The following is an 18,300-nucleotide window of genomic DNA, read 5'->3' as shown; positions in this document are numbered from 1 at the left end:
TGTCCAAGAGCTCGTAAAAGCCCGTAAGGGCAGGATGCCGTATCTCCATTGCAGAAACAGCTTCCTGGCCAGCACGGGGGACATAGCGTCCAACACCCTTTCCATCTTGTATGTTTCTTTGCCTAGCATAAATACAGAGGTCAGTGATCCCTCTCGCTGGTTTTCCAGAGCCGAGGATAGTTTATGAGCGTGATAGGCATCGACCAAATTTCTGCGGGAGATGCTCAATGAGGCCTCAGCAGGATCGGACCAAAGATCAGGAAACCCCAGTGACGTACATAAATTCTGGATATATTTTAGCCAAGGGATCTGTAACGCTTTTGGGTGGGATATCAGCTCCCCTAATTCGGCCCTATAGGCTAGAAGTGCTTCACTGCTCCATAGTCTTCACCAGAAGACTATGGGTCTCAGTCCTATTTCATCGGCTATTGGTCTCAATCCCAGATCCAACCTCAGGGGAAGGAGCGGGGTACTTGGCGGGAGTGCAGTTATCTGCCTGATAAAATTATTCTCAGTTACCGACAGACTGCAGGTTGGTGTATGTCCCCACAGTTCCGCCCCATACATTGTAGCGCCCCTGGCCTGCGCTTTGTAGATCTGGATGAGCGGCCCCAAAGGCCGATAAGTCGAGTTTTTCAACATCCGTGTAATGCCCCCAGTGGTCTGTACCAGTTTAAGGTTGGCCCTGGTCCGGTGTGCCCCCCACGACATAGACTCATTCAAGGTTACACCTAAGTAATCAAAGGTGGAGACTCTTTCCAACCGTGCCTCTCCCAGCAGTGGATTCGGGCGCAATTTTTTACTTGGGTTCAGGACCATGAATTTTGTTTTTCCAGCATTAATTTCTAGGCCCCTATCCATACAAAAGGCCACGAAAGAATCAAGGATCCGCTGGATCCCCATTGGGGTTTTGGACAGCAGCAGGGTGTCATCTGCAAACATAATTGCAGGCACCCTGCTGCCGTTCAATTTCGGAGCATCAGTGTGTTCAATGCCGTTCAAATGGGCGATTACCCCATTGACAAAGAGGCAGAACAGGGTCGGTGCGAGCACACAGCCCTGCCTAACCCCCCTGTCAACGGGGAATCTGTCCGTCAGCTCCCCCGACTTTCCACACCGCACCCTGGCATAGTTGTTGTGGTGTAACCTCTGCAAGATTATTAGAATGTCCGCAGGTACGCCCATCTCGGCCAGGACCCTCCAAAGTTTGCCTCTGGGCACCAGATCGAAGGCGGCTCTTAAATCCACAAATATTGTGTATAAGCTACCACCATCAAAAACCACTGTCCTCCAGTGGATGATGTTCAATCGGAAGACCTGGTCCACCGTTGATACTTCTTTCCTAAATCCAGCCTGGTAAGGACTAAGGACTTCCGTTTCTTCTGCCCAGTCCTGGAGCCGATTGAGCAGTACCCTCCCAAGGAGCTTCTGGGGCACATCAATCAGACTAATTGGTCTGTAATTGGCTGGAAGCAGGGGCGAGCCCTTCTTAAATATGGGAACCACCTCCGCCCCCAGCCAAGTACTTGGGACTTCCATGCCGCATAAGACTCCATTAAACAAAACGGCTAGATATGGGGCCCACACATCTGGTTCCTGCTTAAAAAGATCTCCAGGCAGGCCGTCAAGACCTGGCGCCTTACCCGAGGCCAAACCAGCTATTGCTGCCCTAACCTCTCCCACTGTTACTAGTTCCCCCTCATATGCCCCCTGGGGACTGCAAGTATCACCCATGCTATCCCCCCCCATCGAGCTATAAAGGGTTTGGAAATGAGCCTGCCAGACCCCAGCTGCAATGTTGGGCTCAATAGCAGAAAGGAGGTTCCCCGACCCCCCATTCACTATTCTCCAGAACATTCTGTGGTCTCCCGTTACAAGGGATTTGTTGAGCTCCTCCCACTGGCTCTCCTCCCATTCAATTTTAGCATGGGCAAGTACTTTTTTATATGCCCGTCTGCTATCTCTTAGCGTCTCCCCACCTGAGCCCTCCTTAATGTTTCTTAGAAGTTCTTGTTTTGCTTTTTTACAGGCCGCATTATACCACATGGTTTTTGGCGCTTGCCCCCTACTTGCATTATGTGCATTGCTATACAGGAAAGGACTCATACCCTTTATAAGATCTTCATGGGCCTGGTATAATTTACCAAGTGTTTCCGTATTGCCCCTCTCAATGTCCAGCCCTCCTACACTCTCTAGGATAGGGATTAGCCCCGCATAAAGCTTCGGGAGTTTCTCCTGGCTTGCCACTATTTTTTCCCACCTGATCCTTCTTTTGTTGTTGGCCAGAAGCAGTTCAGGTAGGTTTCCCTCACTCGCTAATATATGTTGTTGGAGGCCAGGATGTGTGAAATCCAGTTCTAATGCGTTGTGATTACTTTCCAGCCGTTCGGTAACCCTAAAATCCCTAATGGTAGACCAGTTGGTTATCTGTACCAGAATATAGTCCAAGCGGGATTTTCCTCCCGCTCTGTTAAAGGTTGTTCTACTAGGTACATCTGATTTAACTCGCCCATTACAGGCTCTAATTCCAAACTTTAGGGTTAGGGCTGTGATCTGCAACGCCAAGGGTGTCCAAGCCTTCGGGGGAGGAGCTTCTACCGATGGTACTGACCACCTGGCCTCTTCCTCCATCTGGAAGCCCTCTAAGAGGCCAGGCAGCGGCTCAAATTGGGAATTTAGGTCCCCCCCTACTATATAGGGTACATCCCCGGGTATTTCAGCTAGATAGGTTGCAAGCTCAGCAATCGTAGGTGACTCCCTGGCTACACCCACTGGCCTAGAATAGACATTAATAAAGGCAAGTTTTACTTGATTCGGCCAAGATAATAAGACCACAAGGATATCGTCAGAAGGTACCACTAAGCGTGAAGCCTCACAGCCCAGGTGGGAAGCTACCCATGTTGTTAATCCACCAGAAGGACGGCCTTTGCCCTCCCACCTAGCCGGGATAGAAAAGGACTGGTATCCCTGATGGGTATGTTCCTCCCTAGCCCAGGTCTCCTGAAACATACACACATCCCCTGTCTCAATGTATGCAACCCAGTCCGGGGTAGACAACTTGTTGACAATTCCAGCCACATTCCAGCAGATAAGTCTCAGATGCTCTGTATCTGGCGTCACGGAAAGGGGAATATTGGATTGAGCCGGCTCAGTTTGTTCAGAGTTAGTTACAGCGGGTACAATTTCTGTAATGGCTCCAACTTGCTGGGGAGAATCAGTAAAGCCATTTTCCGTGGTTGTAGTTTGCGGGGCTTTATTTGTAAACAGTCAATCAACCCCTTCCAACCCCCCCAAACAGTTAAACCGATTGTAGTGGAAGAAGGGAGTATCCGGCAGTTGGTTAACTGGACGTATGGCATGTTCCCGATATCTAGGTCTCCGCTCTACCCTTGTCCAGTTGCCTTGTTCTGGCTCATGGTACATACGGGTGGGGGGGAAGAAAAAGGAGACTGGCAGGGACTGAATAGTGGAGTCCAGTGATCTATTCGTCCCTGCACAAATGTGTAGAACTGTGCCTGGGTCACGGAAGGAGACCATAATACAATCCCCCATGATTGATTTCCTCGTCCTCCCCAGCCAAGGTACCCTTCTGACCATGGTGATCTCATTATTAAAATGAGGAGGTAGGGGCCTATTCCAGTTAAGCCACTTGATGACTTTCCTCTTGAGTGTTATAAAATTTTCTTTTTCACCACTTTCCAGAGGAGGGGCACCCGCCAGTACTACCATAAAGCTATTGGCTTCCGGGGGCAAATCCGGTCTCCGAATTCTAGGTGCAAGCCTCCCTTCCTGAGGTGGGGGAGAACTGGCATTGGGTTGGGCTCTATGGGTTATGCCAAGGGATGGTCCATGTGTGGCTGCTACTGCTAGCTCAGGAGGGGCAGTATTAGGACTGCTCAATGGGGGTGGTAGTTGAATAGACATAAGTGGTGGCAAGGGAGCGACTACGGGGGAGCCCTGCATAGGGCCCACATTGGGGTTAGATGGTATTGAACGGGGAGGGAACCTTGCAGAGGGATTTTGCCCTACCGCTTTATTCTGTTTGCTAGTCGCAGCATTTAGACTCACTAGGGTAGCTTCTAGGGTAGTAAGCCTGGTATCTAATTTTTTTAGGCTCTCGCTGATAGGCGTCAAAAGTGATTTTAGTAAAAATTCTATGCTCCCAAGAGATACAGCAGGGGATGATGTATTAGATTGGATGTTCCCTACGTCACTGGTAGCAACGGCAGTAGATGTATTGTTACTCTTAGGGGGAGCGACTACTTGTACCATCACTTTGGGCCTATCAGGGGAGTGCACTGGTTTATGATTTTTCCCAAAATCAGAGTGAGGAGTTTTGATTTTCCCCTGCCCACCCCTTGTCTTTCTTCTACGCTTGTTGGGTGGAGGGCCGTGTATCTCTGCCACCACGGACTGCTTAGGCTTGGTTTTCTTAATTTTGGCTACCGGGGATGTTAAAATAATCAGATCAACCGTGGTATTACTGTCGGTTGATGGAGGGGTAACTTCCATGGACTGATCAAAAAGTGTGGCAGAATTAGGAACAGAATCCCGTAAAAGTAAAGAAACGTCCTCTTGGTATGATATAAGCGGTGTGCCCTGGCAGGGACTTTCCTCTTGGGAGATAGGGTAGGGGATTATTTCGCTAATAGGTCGGTTTTTCATAGACTCAATGGAGCGACGGCGCTCGCCCCTACGCTTCTCTAGGGAGCTTTCTTTTCCCCCTTCCCCCTTCGCTGGTTTAAAGAAATTATCCAGGGGCCCATTACTGCTACCCCCTGCCCTTGATGGAGTTCCTCCTTGGGCCGTTGTAGACATAGCGGGGTCCTGTAGCACAATTCGGCTGGGTTAGGGGGGTGAAGGCGAAAAAGAGTGGGCCCAGCCCGGCCTCCTTCGGCCCCGGACGGCCACAGACGGTCCCGCCCTTGTCCCGGGCTTAACCCGGGCGCTCCCGCGCGCTCCCGCGCAGCGTATAGATCTCGTTCTTATAGATGTATTAAGAGGCAGGTGGAGCTGGGCGGGGCGGTCAGGGAGAGCGGGCCAGCTGGAACGGCCTGTGCAACCCGGGACTCCTGGGAGATTGAGTCCGGGTTGCTGCTCGCAGCCCTGTCACACACTCACCGCCCAGCGAAGCACAGCCTCCGGTCACCCCCTTCTGCGGAGCGGGTTCCGCTAGCTGTGGTCACAAAGGTCCAAAGTCCGAGGTCAGCGGCTGGAGTGCAGGCGTCCTTGAGAGAATCCCACTGGAAGGTGCAGTCAGGGCGAAATATGAGGCAGGTGGAGCTGGGCGGGGCGGTCAGGGAGAGCGGGCCAGCTGGAACGGCCTGTGCAACCCGGGACTCCTGGGAGATTGAGTCCGGGTTGCTGCTCGCAGCCCTGTCACACACTCACCGCCCAGCGAAGCACAGCCTCCGGTCACCCCCTTCTGCGACGCGGGACCCGCGGAGCGGGTTCCGCTAGCTGTGGTCACAAAGGTCCAAAGTCCGAGGTCAGCGGCTGGAGTGCAGGCGTCCTTGAGAGAATCCCACTGGAAGGTGCAGTCAGGGCGAAATATGAGGCAGGTGGAGCTGGGCGGGGCGGTCAGGGAGAGCGGGCCAGCTGGAACGGCCTGTGCAACCCGGGACTCCTGGGAGATTGAGTCCGGGTTGCTGCTCGCAGCCCTGTCACACACTCACCGCCCAGCGAAGCACAGCCTCCGGTCACCCCCTTCTGCGACGCGGGACCCGCGGAGCGGGTTCCGCTAGCTGTGGTCACAAAGGTCCAAAGTCCGAGGTCAGCGGCTGGAGTGCAGGCGTCCTTGAGAGAATCCCACTGGAAGGTGCAGTCAGGGCGAAATATGAGGCAGGTGGAGCTGGGCGGGGCGGTCAGGGAGAGCGGGCCAGCTGGAACGGCCTGTGCAACCCGGGACTCCTGGGAGATTGAGTCCGGGTTGCTGCTCGCAGCCCTGTCACACACTCACCGCCCAGCGAAGCACAGCCTCCGGTCACCCCCTTCTGCGACGCGGGACCCGCGGAGCGGGTTCCGCTAGCTGTGGTCACAAAGGTCCAAAGTCCGAGGTCAGCGGCTGGAGTGCAGGCGTCCTTGAGAGAATCCCCTACTGCTTATGAGTGAATAAGGTGTGAAAAAACTATACAAAAAACACACAAGTGAAAACCAGTAAAGGATATAATGTTCCTTCAACTGTATCAACTCCTATCTTCGGCACCTGGTCAACTTAGTACCAGGGTGTCCGGGGAGTGGACCTCACCTCTTCCTGGACCTGGCTCAGGATATGTGAGACCCCGCTCTGTCCGTCGTTGTCTCAGGGTATGAGACTGAGTCAGGGGGAGGCCTCCCTTATTCACTCATAAGCAGTAGCATACTATAGAACAGAGACCCTGACGAAAGCCTGGGGAATCATCCCGCTGTGGCTGAAACATGTTGGTCTCCTCGCAGCTATTTGTGTGAACTGCGATGACGATGTTAGACTGTTCTTGTTTTTAAAGGGGAAGGGGCTAACGTCTATTAAAACTGGTTTTTGTTAAGTTCCCTATCCTTTTTTAAATCACCACTTATTTGCTTTTGCACTGCACTTCCCATCGTATCAACATCATGTGGTAGTACCAAGTGATTGTGGGTCGCTACCCCGAACTGGCTATCTGGGTATGCTGGTCTCAATGATCAAGAGACACAATACCCGATAAGGATTACCAAATGAGAATATTGATTCATACAAGACTTTTGATGGGAATCCTTAACTAGGGGTGACTTACGCTTACTGGTGCTTCACATCTTTTGGTATGGTTTGTTAGATTTGCTGTGTTTGTCCTCAAGTACAATTGACATGACTACATAAGCATAGAATCACAATTGGATTTCTAATTAGACCCCTAAGTTTGTTGTTTATTAGCTTTTCCAGTGGAGGATAGTACTTAGGCTTGGTCTCTAAACATCCCTCGAGCCCTTCAATACTGTGTGGTTTTTTTGCGATTCCAGTGGTACCAGCCCAGCCAGAGGTTCGTGAGGAGCTTCGTGTGAAAATTCCAGAGGACGGCCAACCACTTCATCGACCCCTGCATGTCGACGTGGTCCGAAGGTCTTTGCTGCGAGGTTCCCCGCTTCCCAACGGCTACGAAGGACTGCTGCCCTGGCTATCGCCCTGATTTGGACCCTTGAAGTTTTGTAGAGCGAAACACTAAGACGAGTCTTCTGGTGACGTCATCGATATCTCAGTTAAGTATAAGTGGAGCGTCTCCCAGTCCTTAGTTGGTTTTAGTCTTGGGTATCCTTTGGGATAATTGTTGGTACTTGCAAGCACCAAAACCAAGGGACTCGTGTATTCACGAGAAATATCGTAATCGATAATCCTTTGAAGTTTGGAACTAGACTAGAGTGCGAAGATGCCTAGTCTTAGACTTGGAAATTTGTTTTGTCTTGGTGGTAATAATAGGGACTCCCGACTGGAGGACTCATGTCCGGTTCCTCCGGTTGGAACTCCAACTTACGAGTTATATGTGAAACATGGGGTAGGCCCCATCACATACAATGAAGTGTGGATCAAATACACCAGAAAAGATGGTGTTTTAAAATGGCCCCAATGTGGTAGCTTTGATACCGAAATCTTAGATAACCTTGAAGTTAAACTGTTCAAAAAGAAAGCCCGGCCGGCGATGTTTGACTCTTTCCGCCTATGGCGTAAAGAAGCCAAACAGAAGGAAATTAAATTAGAGAAGAAAAATAAGAGAGAAAGGGGTATTTCCGTAATGCAAGCTGCTATGCAGTTTAGAGACAATGAAGAAGAACAGATAAGTGAGCAGTTGCAAAGGCAACGTGGAATGGCAATAGATAAATGCTATCCAGTTTTGCCGCCTCTTAAACAGGATGCAGCGAAAAATATTGAAAAAGATCCATTAATTACAAATTTATTAAGTTCACCACCTCCCTATGCGCAGAATCCCACAGCACCTCCGCAACCCTTAGTTGCACCATCTATGATTACCTTGCCTCTTGCTCCTTCGGTGCAGCCTTCTCAAGGCCCACCAATTACATCTACTTCACCTGTGCTTTCTACGACTTTGCCTAGTGCTCCTTCTATTTCTCCTGATGCCTCCTCTGCTATTGCCTCTACTTCTGCCCTATCTCACCCCGTTTTTCCACCCGTTCTTCCTTCAGTTTCACCTTCCGTTCGGCAGAAAATGGCCAGCACTGTTACTAACCTTTTCTCACCTCTTTTCGGGTCGCCTACTACGACCCCTAACATGGGACGCAGACAGTTGCGAAGTCGACTGCCTGACTATCAAGAGAGAGATTCACTAAATCGTTTAGCACGTAAATGGGTTATGGATACTGTAAAGTATGATGTAGAATCTGTCATGGAAGTCTTCCATCAGTGGGAAGCACCGACGCAGAGATATGTTTTTGAACAGATGTGTGTTTTCCTTTGTGAGGATTTGGAAGACAATGATCTGGAATGCAACCCGCAAGAATTGTGTCGTGTACGGTTCAAGTTTGGAGAGGGCATGATCGTAGGTCCCGATGTTGAGAAAGCGGTTGAACTATTGTTATCATATCGGAGTAAGGGGAGCAGTTCTGGGTCACAGTCTGAGCCTGGTGCATTTAGTAGGAAAAAGGCGCGACAATACCCCATGAGAGAAGTTCCCCCACAATGGAGGGAGGGTGACACATCTGTTGACCCCCCTATTCTGCCACGCTTTCAGCGTGTATGGGTACATGTCCCATTGAAGCGAGCTGAAGTTTTAGCACTCAAACAGACATTACCTGATCCGCGTAAAAATCCTGCAGGGTATTACAAAGAGTTGTCACAGACTGCTGGATCATGTATAATGAATTTAGCCGATATCGATATGCTATTTGGGAATGTTGTTCCACAACCTTTATGGGGTAAAATTCGTCATACAGATCATGATCAGGAGTTAGGTGACTCATGGGCCAATATTACTGCCGCAGATGCCCGACAAGTTGGTGGTGCTAAGCCTGAGCCTTTGATAGCAGAACTCCCTGGTAAAATAGTTGATTACATGAAAACGATAATGCCTGCAATACGTGTAAATTGGGATAAGTTGTCTGCATGCAAGCAGAAGAAAGAAGAAACTGTCTCAGATTTCTTCACCAGGTTTGAAGAAACATTTGTCGACCACAGCGGTCAAGATATGACCACAGAAGGGGGTCAGAGATTATTCGTCGATAAATTCGTGCACAACCTGCTTCCAGAGTTGTGTAAAAAGTTAAAAGATTCGGAAAGTTCTTGGGCAGTTTTGTCTTCAGCACAGATATTAGCCACAGCCCAGTATTACGAAAATAGAGACAAAGACGATAGAGCAGAAAAGAAAACTAAGGAGTTGAAAACAAAGGTTTTGTTACAGCAAGCATATCCACCACGCGGTGGTGGTAATCAAAATAATAGTGGCCAGAATCACTACCAGAATAATTTTCAGCAGCCTCAACAGTATCAGAGGAACTCGCAAAGAGTCGAGTACACTCAGCCACGTGTCCTCGTAGGCCCCAACCAGTGTTCATATTGCAAGGAAGAAGGTCACTTCAAGTATAGTTGTCCTATTTTGCTACAACGTGCAATTGGTGCTTCTGGTGTAAGAGGTCGTGGTGTTCCGCAAGCGCCTAGAGGTAGAGGACGTGGAAACGTCCCCCAGAACACACGTCCCCTTCCACCCCAAAATTCTCTGAATAGGTTCGATCAACAGAATAATGCATCCGACAGGACAGCTCAATTCTATGTTGATGATTACTATACAGAAAATGAACATTGGGAAGGTAACGATTGCTAGGACAGCCATAGACAAAGAGAGGGAGTTGTTTCAGTTCCAGTAGATCAGAGTGGACCATACGTTGAGGTGATTACATCAGGTGTGTCAGAACCTTTTCTGTTGGATACTGGTGCTACAAAGAGTTCTATTATGCACTCCAAACTCCCTGGTGCACCTTTGTCTGGCAAAATTAACGTTTCTGTAGGTTTTTCTGGCGCCCCAGTTAGAAATCCGATTTCTGACCCTTTGTCTCTTTCTGTTGGTCCTTGTGAATTAGAAGCACCCCTTATTCTGACAACAGGTTGTGGTGAAAACTTGCTAGGATTGGATTTGTTAAAAAGATTGTATGCGACTTTGTACTGTTCTCCTTCAGGAGTACAACTTACTTTAGGTAAGAAAGTGGTTTCTCCCATGTATCTGTCTAGGGATAAACTTCCAGCAGAATTATCGTTTCTTCCAGATATCCTTTGGGCCGCTGGTCCTAATGATGTGGGTCTTTTAAAAATACCACCATATGTTGTAACATTGAAAGCCAATGTTCAAATGCCACGTATCCCCCAATATAGGATATCTAGTGAGGGTGAAAAAGCTTTGCTAGCGATTGTTTACGAATTGATTGAGAAGGATGTGATTGAAGAAACACGAGGCAACGTTTGCAATAGTCCTGTTCTGCCTGTTTTAAAACGAACTGATCCCTCTCAGCCCCCTGTGTACAGATTCGTGATTGATCTTCGAGAGGTGAATAAAATAGTTGTGCCACAATTCCCAGCTGTCCCCGACATTACTACATTATTGACTATGATCCCAGCTTCTGCCACGTGGTTCTCGGTGATTGACCTGAAGAATGCTTTCTTCAGCATCCCGATTGCTGAGGAGAGCAAGGATATTTTTTCCTTCAGTTTAGGAGGTCGCAGCTTCCGCTTTAAACGCGCTCCTCAGGGCTGCTGTGAAAGTCCATCAATATACAGTCAAGCTCTAAAAACACAGCTTGATACGATTGTTTTACTTAAAGGTGCTACTCTTGTACAGTACGTCGATGGTTTGCTTATTGCTGCAGATACTGAGGAAGTTTGTAAGAAAGCAACAATGTCATTGTTGCGCCATCTGTGTGATTTACATCACAAAGTGTCACTTTCCAAACTGCAATATTGCCGACAAGAAGTGACCTACTTAGGTCACCTCTTATCGAAGGAGGGAAGGAAACTGACCCCAGAAAGAATTCAGGCAATAGAGAAATTGAGTGTGCCAAGAACACAACGAGAAGTGCGTGCTTTCTTGGGCATTACATCGTACTGTAGACAGTGGATTCAAAATTTTTCATTATTGGCCAAACCTTTGGTGGCATTAACATGTAAAGACACACCCAATCCCATTCCTTGGACTGAAGAGTGTCAGAAAAGTTTTTCTGAACTGCGCACAGCATTATGTTCGGCTCCTGTGTTAGGTACCCCCAACTACAGTAAGCCTTTCACATTGTATGTCCACGAGAAAGAGGGCTGTGCATTGTCTGTGTTGACTCAGTTGTTTGGAGGTAGGCAGCGTCCATGTGCCTATTTTTCGTCGACTTTGGATCTGGTAGCTAAAGCATTGCCAAGTTGTTTAAGAGCCACAGCAGCAGCAGCTGTTTCTATTCGACAGTCTGCTGGTCTAGTAATGAATAATACACTAGTCGTGATGGTCCCACATGCAGTAGACACGTTGCTAAATAGAACCAAGACACAACACTTAACTAGTGCTCGGTTGTCAGGTTACGAATTGACATTATTGGCGGGTCATGTGCACATAAAAAGGTGCAATACCTTAAACCCAGCCACATTACTGCCAATTATAGAGGAATCAGGTGTTTCAGAACAGCACGATTGTTTTCTTAGAACAGAGGAAGAGACGAAAGGGAGAGTAGATCTATCCGATACTCCCCTTGCTGAATGTGATGGTACATTATGGGTGGATGGTTCGTGCTTCAAGCTTCCGAATGGTGACACTACTGCAGCATATGCCGTCACGACTTTACACACAGTTGTTGAAACTGCACGTATCCCACATAATTCGGCTCAAGCAGCAGAATTAATTGCACTCACGAGAGCATGTGTGTTGTCTAAAGGAATGAAAGTGACTATCTACACTGATAGTCAGTATGCATTTGGAGTGGCTCACAGCTTTGGACGATTGTGGAGAGAACGTGGGTTCCTGACTTCGCATGGAGCTAAGATTCAGCATGGTCAGTTGGTGAATGAGCTTCTTGAATCACTGACCTTGCCTCTGCAAATGGCGATTGTGAAATGTAGTGCTCACAAGAAGGTGACTGATGATGTTGGTTGTGGAAATGCATTTGCTGATGAGATCGCGAAAGGAACGGCAAGGAATGTAATGAGCCGAATGTATGTTGCAGGCCCTGCAAGATGGACTGGCGATGTTGGAATGTGTGAAGACACGATAGAGAGTGTGAAGTCCATCCAAGCTGAGGCCACAGAGAAAGAGTTGAGCACGTGGAGAGAAAGTACGGGTAGAATGGATACAAATGGTTGCTGGATTGAATTATCAGAGAATCAGAGATGGTTATTACCCGATGCATATGTGCTTGCGGTAGTTACAATGGCTCATGGAATGGCCCATATCAGCGTGAAAGGGATTTGCAAGTTGTTGGCCCAGGTATGGCAGAATTCAGGGATTCCCAAGTGTGCAGAGAATGTGGTCAAGAATTGCATGGTATGTCTGAAACACAATCCAGGTAGGGGAACCCCAACTCCAGCTGGTCATTTTGTACCTCCTACGTATCTGTTCGAGGTTTTGCAGCTAGATTTCATCCACATGGAGAGGTGCAACAATTTAAAGTACGTACTCGTTGTCGTGTGTGCCTTCTCGAGATGGGTAGAAGCATATCCCTTAAAAGACAACACTGCCTTATCCACAGCAAAAGCCCTTGTGAAAGAGTACTTCCCTAGATTCGGAATGCCTAAAATGGTCTGGTCTGATAATGGAAGTGAATTTGTGGGTCGTGTAATGAAGAATGTATGTGAAGGGCTAGGTATTAGGCAGAAGTTTCACGCTGCAAATCACCCCCAATCAGCTGGATTAGTAGAATGTTACAATGGCACGCTTAAACTTAAATTGGCCAAAATCCAAGCGAGCACAGGTCTTAAATGGCCCGACGCTCTCCCTTTAGCACTCCTATCCACCAGAATGACTGTGCATTCACGAGTGAAACTCAGCCCTTATGAGATCGTTTTTGGCCGGCCAGCCAACATATGGGGAGTGCCTAGACCCACTAAGTTCCGCGAGCTAGAACACCCTGTTTTGCTTGATTACCTGTATGAATTGACGGCTAAATTACGTGTTTTGCATCAACAGGTTCATGACACCCTGCCTCCGGTCTCTGAGACTCCAGGTCACTCCATCGACCCTGGCTCCTGGGTCTTGGTTAAAAATTTTCAGAGAACAAAAAACGACCAGCCCAGGTGGACCGGACCGCACCTCGTCCTTCTTTCCACAAGGTCAGCCGTTCGAGTGGAGGGGAAGGCCAACTGGATCCACGGGGTCCACTGCAAAAGAATCCCTTCACCTCCGCCACATGACCAGTGGGTCCAGAAGGGTGTCACTGACCCAGAACTTAAAAACGTGCCACGTGTCATACCTTTCAGCGATGCACGTGTAAAAGGAACTAACCCTGAACGTGAAAGCAAAAACATTTTGCACAAGGCTGTGCCACCATCCAAACCATTGAACACTACAGAGTCTGAACTCCTGTTCCAGGATCAAACAGTACCCGGAAGAGAACGTTACAATTTGAGGCCGAGACCTATGGACAAATAAAAGATATTTTTTCTTCCCCCAGGTACTATTTTTGAAAGTGCAACGCTCCCATCTAAGAAACTTGCTTATTTTTGTTTTTCGAACCGCCATCCGGGTTCCGCTGCTAGGGCCGCGGTTGATTAAAGTCTTTGGGGTGCAGCTGACGACGTTAGGTCGGTAGTTCTGGTTGGTCCAAGGGAGCTGCCCTAGACTGACAGAAGCATCCCTTAGCAGAGGCAACCTCCCACCGCGGGCAGCACTTTAGAGAGGATGGAGTTTCCCGATGTGGAGAGACCTGCCAAACCAACGAACTTTAAACACAAATTATGTAAAGTGATGACAAAGAAGAGTTTTATAATATTGTGTATTTGTATGTTATTTAGTATGATGATATTCTTAATAAGTTATGTTTTATTCTCTTTTCGTGTAACATTTACACCCACTGCATCGCCCATACCTCCTCCTACTGTTCCCTCTCATTCTTTCCACCCTCTTCCTGACCATGAATCCAATAGAAGGTTAGAGTTCATTAATAACTCCTTTGTTCAGCTGTTGCACCAACACCAACTAGTAATGAACACGACTAACTGTTGGGTGTGTGGTCTTATGCCTCACACAACAGATAAAGGTATCCCTTATCTAGTTCTGCCTTTCAGCCATAATGGTTCTGTATGGGCATACAGAACAATGTTCATATATGCTCGTGAAATCCACCCCCTACGTTCTGCAAAAGACAATCCCAAGAATAGTGCTTTGGTTAAGGGTATAGTCGACATGATTAAGGGAGAAATCTCTTATGAACATACCCCGGACGATGAGATATTTCCATATATAAATTGGAACGTGACCGAATATGAAGCTACTCTGAGTGAGAGACAGCAAGCTAAGGGATCGTCCCCGATCTGGATTGTACCCCATCAGGGTCACCTGTGTCTGCAAGGTACTGGCAAGAATCCCAGAGCTCAGTTAGGGAAAAGTATCTGTACAGAAACATATGTTTTTGGGTCTCAGACTTCCCCTGCATTTTTAGCCGCTAAGGGTACTTATTTCATCTGCCATGATAGAGCCTATACATGGTTGCCCCCTGACTTTTCGGGCTCATGTTTTGTTTCCTTCCTGTTGCCTCCCACCTACAGAGCAGCGGCAGACTACCACAGGACAAGGGTAGTTAGAGGTGTCTTGAGCAAAGAAGACACTGCAGGTCAAGAATTTGGGGACTTTGCAAAGGGTTTTCTGCCGTTCTGGGGATCCATGGCAAACAGCAGGAACATAAGGCAATTGACAAGGGTAGTCGAGTCCACCGTGATTGAAACTGCTGGTGCCCTTAGTAACTTGACTGCTGAGCTCCAGTCGGATCGTCTTATGACCCTTCAGAACAGGGTCGCTTTAGATGTCATACTTGCAGACCGAGGTGGGGTATGTAGATTGATCCAATCGAGTTGCTGCGTTTTCATCCCAGATAACGCTCCAACAGTGTACCAGGCCATCTCCAAACTACATAAGATTTCCTAATCTATTCATGTAGATAAAGGAGATTGGTCGTTAATGGGATGGTTCTGGGAACTGATATCGACCTGGGGATGGAAGATTCTGATGGTCATTGGGATGGTCTTAGCCATTCTTTTCCTGTTCTGTCTGTGCGTACAGTGTGCTCCTGCAATATGTGGCCTCTGTGTTACATCATGTGTAAGGAAGCCTGTATCAAGAGATGAACTAAGGACTAGAATGATGTTACAGCAACATCTCAATGACTTTAGGAATATAGATCTGGACTCAGATTAACATGAGGATAGATTAATTGCCTATGTAAGGGCAAAAGGAGGGTTTGTGGTTCTGAAAATTCTGGACTCACATAAATAATTCTGGACTCGAGAATTAAACTTCGTCGAAACATGACGAATTTGGTGTCAAAAGACCGAGAATGACGAGTACACCATGTACAAGCATTTTCAGCATGTTCGAGTAACGATTTCACCTCGAAATCACCATTTGCGTTCAGAACCCTTGGCTTCCATTTTATGTATGACAGCCATTTTGTAAGTTTATAATCCAGCTAAATTCGATCCCAGAAGGACACGTACACCTTAATCGACTTTTCCATGACCTATGCAAGTTGGAACCATTGCCCCAGGTCGAACTCGTTAGGTCAGTTCCCCTCCCAGTGGCCGAACAAGATAACATCAAGGCTCAACAAGCCATAAAACCATTTCAGCGCACACACCTGCCGTATCTTGCTTGCATCTGTCTCTGCTCTTTTTGCTTCACTTGCTTTATGGTGGGGAGGTGCCCGTTTCATTGGGGGTCCACCGATATCTGATGAAATGTTGGGCCTTACCGGGTGATTTGTTGTAGGCAGCACGAAGTAAAATATGGACATGTCATCATGACTCTGCTTTTTCTTTTGTATTTGAAGTATGTCAATGATCTACTGTAAAACCAAGAATGTTTGCCTGAAGCTTAAAATTCTGTATAAGAAGAGAAGCCTGACTTTGTAAATTTGAGCAGTCTCCTGAGAATATACTCCCGTGTGTTATACTTCTAGGACACTTGTTACCTTGGTTGCAGCCAATAAAATCGATCCTTGACTTCACCTAGAAGACTCTGAGTTTCTGTGGTCTAAATCAGGAAGGACTCGAGGTCTCTGGGTGTACCCTGACACCGCTGGGTTACCGGTTCTGTGCCGGTTCTTAAAAACCCAGTACCTCAGCACCTCTCCACCTGGGAGTCGATGGCTGGCCACCAGTACAGTCTCTAGCCCGGGCCTTGGTCTTTGTGATTCCCTGATGTCCTTCGTGCAGTAATGCTAGTAAATGGTCTATCACCCCTTGGGGGGGCACCACCTTGTCGCCTCTTAGCAGGAACACAGGGTTCTCTCCCAGTGACATCTCGTCCCGTACTTCCCAGTACCTCCGTAACGTTTCTCTGAGATGTCTCTTCTCAGGCCATCCATGGACGACATACCCTTTTATTGCTTCCAGGTCTTCGTCCAATTTGTACGCCTCTTCCCATTCCTGGGCACTTATCACTCCTTCCATGTCCTGAATGGTGGCCACCACGTAACCATCCCAGTTCGGGGTCCCTTGATCGTCGGCCCCTTCCTTTGCTGCTGCCCGACTTAAGAAGTCAGCCACCTTGTTTTGTGGCCCTGGTATGTGCTCCACCTCATACACGAAGTCCAAAAGTCTCAGTGTCATTTTGGCGATTCTGGGAGTGGCGTGGGCATGCCCACATGATGTTAGAACTTTTACTAAAGGCTTGTGGTCCGTTCTCACCAGGAATTTAGCTCCCCACAAATACTGCCGAAATCTCTCCATTCCCCATACCACCGCCAGCATCTCCTTTTCAATGACGCTGAACTTTTCCTCGTTCGGCGCCAAGGACCTTGAAGCGAAACTGATGGTAGACATCTCTCCCTTCTCCGATTTCTGCATCAGCACCGCCCCCAAGCCTTTCTCACTGGCGTCAGTGGTGAGGACGGAGACCGCATCAGGATCAAACCCTGTCAAAGGTATCGTCTTGCTGAGTTCTTGCTTCAGCTTGGCGAATTCTTCCTGTTCTTCCTCGTTCCATTGGAAGCCATTCCTCTCCTTCAGTAGTTGGCGCATGCAGTGGGTTTTTGTGGCAAAATTGGGAACAAATTTGCTATAGTACTCTGCCATCCCCAGGAACGATCTGATGTCCTCCTTCTTCTCTGGGGCAGGCGCGTCCAAAATTGCTTGCATGTTGGACCTCTTTGGCTCTATACCTCTCTCACTCACCTCATGTCCGAGGTACGTTACCGATGGCACCCCGAGTTTGCACTTGGACCATTCTGCTGTCAATCCGTTTGCCTGCAGCGTGCGTAGTACCTGATGCAACTTTTCGTTGTGTTCCTGTTTGGACGCTCCCATGATCAAGATGTCATCTTGAAAGAACTGGACACTACCAATTTTCCTGAAAAGCCTGTGCGTGAGGTTCTGGAACACGGCTGCTGCAGATGCCAAGCCAAACGGCATTCGAACGAATTTGTAGCAGCCAAAGGGGGTAATGAAAGACGTGAGGAGGCTACAAGAGGGATGGAGCTTCACCTGGTGATAGGCCGATGATAAGTCCAGCGTGGAGAACCACTTGATGCCTTTTGTTTTAGCTAACATCTCGTTGATGCGGGGAAGAGGGAATTTGTCGACCAAGATGTTTTTGTTCAATTCCCTCAGATCGATGCATAGCCTCACCTTCCCATTTGGTTTCTGGGCCACCACCAAGGGCGAGAGCCACTCCGAGCTCTCAATGGCCTGTATCACCCTGCTTTTCTCCAGTCTGTCCAGTTCTGCCTGGACCGCTTCTCGACACCTGAGCGGAATGTTCCTTACTATGTGCACTACAGGCTTTGCTCCCTCCTTCAACTTGATGAGGTGTTGGTATTTGACCAGTTCACCTATTTTCCCCCCCGAATACCTTGGGGTACTCCCTGCGCCATGCTTCGGTGTCACAGTTCCGTTCCATGTCCATCAACAGAATCTTCTCAACTCCCCCAGGGTTAAGTTGTATCCCTAACGCCCCCTGGTCCTTCCAACTGAGCACCGACGGTCCTTTCTCCGCAACATACAGCTTGCACATGGCTTGTCGACCTATGAACTCAAATAGCAAAGGACAGTATCCAAGCATGGGTATCTTCTGCCCTGTATACGTGACTGGTCGCAGATCCATTGGACGCAGTTCCTCCTGCACCTTCGCCACGAATTCTCTGTCCCACACTTGCCTTTGTATTATG

This window comes from Lissotriton helveticus, chromosome 7 (assembly GCF_964261635.1).
Source record: "Lissotriton helveticus chromosome 7, aLisHel1.1, whole genome shotgun sequence".
In the NCBI taxonomy this organism is placed as follows: domain Eukaryota; kingdom Metazoa; phylum Chordata; class Amphibia; order Caudata; family Salamandridae; genus Lissotriton; species Lissotriton helveticus.
The sequence above is the reverse complement of the archived record's forward strand: the minus strand, read 5'-3'. Positions refer to the sequence as shown.